We start from the raw sequence: 7,002 nt of genomic DNA, 5'->3' as shown, positions 1-7,002 counted from the left end.
TACATCCCTGCCCTGTGTTCCTCTTGGTAAGCCCTCTCCCTCACACACCTAACAGATTTTGCACACACACAAACACACACACTCCACCCAGGTGGACTGTGACAACAGCCTTGAAGTCAGGGGAGGCATCTTTCGAGCCAGGCCCTGGAAAATTCACACAACTGCCACCTTTGCAGCAGAGCCCTCTCCTCTCTACCTTCGATTCTGCTGATGAGGGACCGAAGGGAACCATGGAGCTTCCCACCCCGTCCCTTTAAACAACAACACAACAACAACAACAACAAAGCTAAACCCCAAACCCCAGCTCTCTAGCTGAGTGGGAGGGGCGACATGCTCCATTGAGGACTGTCCTTCTTTGGATCCGTAAGCGTCTGGAAGAGGGACATCCTCAATGGAGCAGGTCGCCTCGCCCTCAGCTAGAGACTGGCATTTGTTTGGGCTTTGTTAAAAAGAGGACTCGTATGCAGCATTTCTACACACGCAAGAAGAAGGAAAGGTGTCTGTCTGTTTACCCATCATCCTCCATCCATCAGGGTGTTTATCAGCATGGTTACCCAAGTGCTTGCTATTGCCCAATTACTGTGTTGTTGCGTGTGTGTGTGTACGTTGCGTTTTGCCCAATGAAAATACGATCATCTTGTACCTCTGCCTAAATATAGCTTTGTGTGTACGTGTGTGTGTTGCCTCTATGGAATCTATACCTAGTGTATCTATATTACCTGTTCTATAACCTATTCCTTGGGGTATGACGCCTTGGGCGACCCCTTGCCAGCCCCTCCCCCCAAAACAGTCCGGTCGTGCCTCTCGCGAGAAGCCCCTTCGCCCTCCGGGCCTCTTCCCTGCCGAGCACGGCAGCCTTCCTCCTCCTCCTCCTTCTCGCGCTGACGTCGGGAGCCCCCTCCCGGCCCTCTCCTCCATCGAAAAGTTGTCGTGCGTGCTTCTGGTTTTAAAATTAGCTTTCCAGAGAGCTCCAACTTTGGGGAGGAGGGGGAGGCGGAGGGGGGCAGAGGGGGCAGTGGGTCTCCTTCCTCCTTCCCAGAAGGGTCAGGGTTGGAGGGAGGCGCAAGGTGTCTGTGTCCCCCCAACCTTAGGGGTATCCCCCCCGAGGTGCCCTTTGTCTCCCCAACGATTGGGAGCCTGTCTCCACATTTCAGGGCGACCCCGTGTTTCCTCTGGAGATTGCCATGCTGCGGCAGCTGCTAGCCTCGGCTGCTGGCGACACGTCAGGGCTAAACTCTTCTAGGACATGGGCCACAGAAATCGCCCGAACCCACCCCCTCCTAAATATGGATTGTCAAGCAGGAAAGCCTTTTTTCCCCGCTTTCACAGCAGTTCACAAGAGGATGGCTTGTAGGGGCGACCCAGCGGGGCCCCGTGTGTTTCCCCCCAAGGGGCAGGAGGGGTTGGTGGCGGCCCCGAGTTCCCTCGCCTGGCGCCGCGGGCAGGGAAACAAGGCCTCCTCGCCGAGGGGCACCCGGTTTTCCTCACCCACAAGGTGGGGGCTTGTCGTGTTGTAGTTTTTTTTTTTTTTTTTGGGGAGGACCCCGGTGCACTGTCCTCCCCCCACCAGCATTCTGTGCGTGAAGAAGAGGAGAGGGGGAGAATGGGAGAGGGGGCTGAGGAAGGGATGGGCATCTGGGGGCACACAACTATTGGGGGGGGGTGCTGCTGTGTTATTTTCCACAGCGGGGCAAGCCAGCCACATGCCCCTTCCTCTCCTCCTCCTCCTGGCTGCCTTGCCTCTTGCCTGTCCTCCCCTCTCTCTGCTTGGTGGGCCAGCGCTGACTCCCTCGCCTCCGCTTGCTGCTGCTGCTCTGGGGTTGTTGTCTTCGCGTGTCTCCTCTTTCTTCTTCTCCTTCCCGCCGCCCTGGAATTTGTTGTAGTAGCCCCGACTTAGCATTGTCCCGTGCACGGCCATGTGGAAATGAACTCAAGGGCATGTGTTAGCCGAGCAGAAGCAGGATGGAGGAGGAGGAGGATTTGTGTGTTGCATCCAGGATCTCCTCTGGCTCGTGATTGCTGTAGGTTGTCTCGGCCCCTCCCTCACTCCAGCCCTCAATAGACACCACTTACCTTTCTTTCCCCAGAGCCCTCATCTGGATTTCCTCTTTCTCTCCCCTCCTCTCTCTTTCTTCCTGCTTTGCTTGCCTTTCCTGCTGCTACTCCCTTCTTCTGCCTGCAGGACTCAGCTCCAGACAGTGGAGGGACGTGGGGTGCCACTCTCTCTCTCTTCTCTCTCTCCTCTCTCTCTCTCACCACACACACAACCTCCTCCCTTCAAAGAAGAATGAAATTCAGGTGAGCCACTGTGTCTCACCATTGGAAGGCCTTCAAACAAAATGAAATGGATTATTATGACCAAACATGACAAACAAAAAATAAAGCTGAAAACTCATCATGTAAATATAAATATATTCCTCCTGGGCAGGTTTCTGAAAAATAGAGGACCCCAGGCTGCATCCACACTATCAGGACCGTGTCTTTAAGCCTTGTTCTCTGCCCTGTATCGTATTGTAGGGAATTCTGTGGAAACTGGGTTTGTTGTGGGGCACCACGGTTCAACAAGGATACTGACAAGCTGAAGAGTGTCCAAAGGAGGCTGGCCAAAATGGCGGAATGTCTGGGACCCATGCCCTATGAGGAGCGAATGAGGTGAGTTTTGGGGATGTTTAGCCTGAGGAGGGACGTGTACCTGACACCGGACTCTCTTTGACCCAGTTTAGTCTCAAAGTGTGTCCTACAAGATCCTTTTTCTACTCACACTGCTATGGTCTCCGAATTCCACCTTAATTTTGCTCCACTCTGTGGAGTGCTTTTGTGAGACCTTTAGCCTTGTCTTTCCAAGAGCTTTAGTGCCATCTACAAACTATAATGTCTAGAAACCCATAGCCAAATACAGAGCCATGTCAGTAAAAGCAGTGTCAAAAATGGATTATTTCTGCAGTACGGTGCCCTGGCTCAAGGTCTTATGGAATTCTGGGAGTTTGCGTTTGTTGTGGGCCCAATCTCTTTCAAAATGAGAGCCTCCCATCCTGTTTGATAAACTCCTTCGATAGTTCCACAAATTTACCTAACTGTGGATTGACGCCGGTGATTGTGTTTGGAGTGCGTTAGAATTGCCAGTGTATGCGTGTGTAAACCTTTCACGCAATAACGTGAATACGCATGATTTGTTAGGATGAAACTGGATTATACTCCCAATTTCATGTTGCGTGATATCGTCCTATTCTTTGAATTCTGAGCCTTTTTTTTAGTGTATACTTGCCTTAAAGGGTAGCTCCTGAGATAAATGCCACAATATTTCTCCCTTAGAGACAAGCGACTCTAAATCTACAGTATAATGAAACCCTTGGGAAGGGCCAGGCTCAAAATCTTCTGTTTTCAGCTATAATTACTGAATGGCTTGCTAGGGCTATGTGGGGCAGGGAGGCTTAACATTGCTGCATCTCGTATGTAAGGTGGGGTTCAACGAGAAAATGCTGTAGTCTAAACGTTTATCAAACCCAAATGAATGCATGTAAGTGCCTACAAAAAGCAAACTCAGGTTGCCAAGTTACCAACCTGGAGTACAGGAGATATTAAGAGAGAGGGAGGTGTTAGTCTGTTAGGGACTAAGTGGGCAAGGTAAAAACTTCGCAGAAACAGAAGGAAGGAAGGTACGGAAGGAAGGAAGATAGGAGGACGGAGAGAGAGAGAGAGAGAGATGAGAGAGAGAGAGACGAGAGGGCGAGAGAGATTTTATAGAGGGTGAAACCCCTGCTTTTTTACACCACAGCACAAACAAAAACAGCAAAACAGCCTTCAATGGGGACTTGCTGTGCTCTTGTGGCCACATAATGCTGAAAAAATGGAGGCTGGGAAATATAAAGAATGTGTTGTTCTGACAGAAGATGTTGTCTAATGGTAGGACTTGCTGAACAGAAGCACTACATGTTGCAACATTTTGTTAGATGGTTCCAATTATCTTCCCACCTATCTCCGGCCTTAATCTTCACTAGCATGAAAGAGACCTACTCTCTACTAGAACCTTCCATGAGGTGATGGAGGTGGGTCTTCTTTCCTCCACAATGGCCAAAACCTAACACAGGTTTTGGGGTTTAAAGAAGCAAGCTTTGCCCATCCTTACTGGCTCAAACTGTCCTGCATCTGAAGATGAGTTGCCAAAACAAATGCGAAAACAACAACAGATGATAACTCTGCTTTTTGAAGGCCTAGTGTTATTATCCCCACCAAACCAGCTTAAGGGGTTTTTGGAGACCCTGGACAGTTTCAAACACCCGGGACCTTTTCTGTGTGGGTGTGCGTAACCCTATCTAAGTTGCCAGTTTAACACTTCAGCACGTAAGGTCCCAATCGTGCTGCCCAGGTTTATAGGAGTCCTGTTGGGATGGGGACCAGCCCCTTTTGATCCCTGCGGGCGGGTTGTTTCTGATAATCGTGCCCTCCTTGTGTCCTCCCAGCGTGCAATGACCAAGCAGTGCTGAGTTGTGTCATCGTGTGTTTTATTTGCTTTACTAGATGAGAAATGGCGCCTTCCACTCCATGAGTGGAGAGGTGTATAACTTTATCACCTTCCTCTTCTCAAGAGCATTTCTTTTGAGCGCATGATAATCCATTAGAAGATTTTGGTTGTAAGTGTGTGTGTGGATTGTAAACATTCATCAATCACCTATGGGACCCTTGTTCCTGAGTGTCCTGGAGCATTTTTGCCAGTTTGTACCATCATGATGGCAACCTGTTGTCTTGTGGCACTCAGGCCATTCATAGAATTCATAGGAGTTGGAGGCGACACAAGGTCCATCCAGTCTCAAACCCCCCTGCCATGCCTGAACTCAGTCAACACACATCTGGACCTATGTCTTCCATCCACTGTTGAAGTAGCTCTTACTGTCAGATGTTTTCCTAATGTTTATAATTGGAATCTTTTTTCTTGTAGCCTTTGAAGCCATTGCTCCATTGTCCTAGTCACTGGAAGCAGCAGAAATACAAAATTTGTCTCCTCCTCAATATTTGACCTTTTCCTCAATCGTTAACAACCATGGTTGTCCTGTCATTTCTTTTCCTCTTTTCAGGTCTTAAAAATACCCAACTTCCTTAAGTCATCATAGGGCATGATTCTTCCAGACTTTTTCACCTTTTTGGCCACCCTTTCTTTGGCCACTCTTTCAGCTTATGAATATCCTTTTTGACTTTGATGCCCAGAACTGGACACAGTATTTCCAGTGTGGTCTGACCCAATTCAAACAGTTTCAGTTGTGAAAATTTCTACAGCATTATAGTTTTACTTTTCATACATGGGAAAAGCAGGAACATCCCTACCCTTAAGCAGCTGTGAGATGGACTGCCTAATGGAAGGAGTCCGCAGCCTTTTATGTTCTTTCTTGGCCTTGTTCTCCTCTGATTGGAGACAGCGCTTTATTCCATATGGCTTTGTCTTGTTGTGCCCCCTTAGGCTAAGGGGCCACTGCCTTCAGTATGTGCCAACTCATCATCATTCAGTGCTGAAGTTAAAATTTCTGCTACTTCGTGGTAGTTGGCTTCTTATTGTATGAAAAATATTTCATATTCACACACACACACACCACTCCAAAAGCCAACCTTAATTTTGCTAAAGGGATCTTGCAGCACCTTTGAGGCTGACTGCACAAAAAGAAATTGTAGATATAACTTTCGTTGACTTGGTTTACTTCCAGATGCACTGAGTCTACTATAAAACTATGCTACAACCTTCTTCTACACAGTTTAGTCTCAAAGGGTTGCTACAAGATAATTTTTCATTACTGATATGCCAGACTTCCATGGCTTTGTCTTGGAATTTACCTTAATTTTTGCTTCTTTTATATAAGGGACGCCATTTTGCTACACCACTGGTTATACCATGGGACTTGCACATTCACAATTTTTGGAGATTATGGGTGGTGTGTGTGTATTATGTCCTGAACCAAACCCCGCGGATATTCAAGGGACCCCACTGTAAGCTGACGACCTTTCTCTGGAAAAAAAACAAAACAAATAATCAAGACAGGTGAAGTAGCTGTAAACCATGACAGCACATGGCTTACGCCAATTAGAAGTCTCCCTTCTCTTTGCTGTTCTCATTCCTACCCTTGGGACCCATTCACACCTAGTACTCATATGCAACTTCAACTGCCATGGTTCTATCCTGGGATTTGCAGTTTAAGCGGGGCTAGTTAGAATTCTTAACCAGAAAACTTTAATGCTCACCAAAATTACAGTCCCAAAATTTCAATAGGATAGAACTATTGGTGGTTTACGTGGCATAATAGTTGCTATATTCTGCCGCATGAATGGCCCTCTTGATGCATTCTGGGAAGGTATTGGCTATCGGGCTAGTCGCTATGACATCTTACAATTGAGATCTTGTGACATGTAGGTAATATAAGTATTTTATTAATAAAGCCAATAATGGTCCGTTATAGGCTGAAGGGGCGGCAACTACTGGTTACTCATTGCCATTCCTTGCTCTGGTGATGTCCTTGGATAATCTTGTAACCATGTCTTTGCGATTGAGTTGTGGAAAGCAAGGCACTCATAGAGCTGTACTGGACGATTTGAGTAAAATGCAGACACAGCGTATGGCATATCAACCTTTGCCAACTTGTCACTCTCTCAAATGTGTTGGCATAACGACTCTCATTATTCCCATCAGCCTGGACTGGGGATGGTGGGAATTGTTCAACACACTGGAGATGTCAAGTTGGATCAAGTCTTGTGGGTTGTTTGTGTTTTCCAATTTGGTAATAATATATTGCTCATATCCTTCACCCTGTTTAACTCCTAATGCATGTCATGTGGTGTTATATAGTTTAAAAGCATTACAACTTAAACCCACATTTCCCAAATGAGCAGGTTACTGAGTCAGAGATAGTGAGGAGTTGTGTTATTTTGTTGAGGCGTTGTGTTATTTGATATGAAAAGCTTTTCTTTAGTTTCTTTCATGTGAAGCAGATGTCGAGTTGCTTCACAGACATGAAAGAAGGA

This window comes from Sceloporus undulatus, chromosome 1 (genome assembly GCF_019175285.1).
Source record: "Sceloporus undulatus isolate JIND9_A2432 ecotype Alabama chromosome 1, SceUnd_v1.1, whole genome shotgun sequence".
NCBI classification, from domain to species: domain Eukaryota; kingdom Metazoa; phylum Chordata; class Lepidosauria; order Squamata; family Phrynosomatidae; genus Sceloporus; species Sceloporus undulatus.
Note: the sequence above shows the minus strand (reverse complement) of the source record.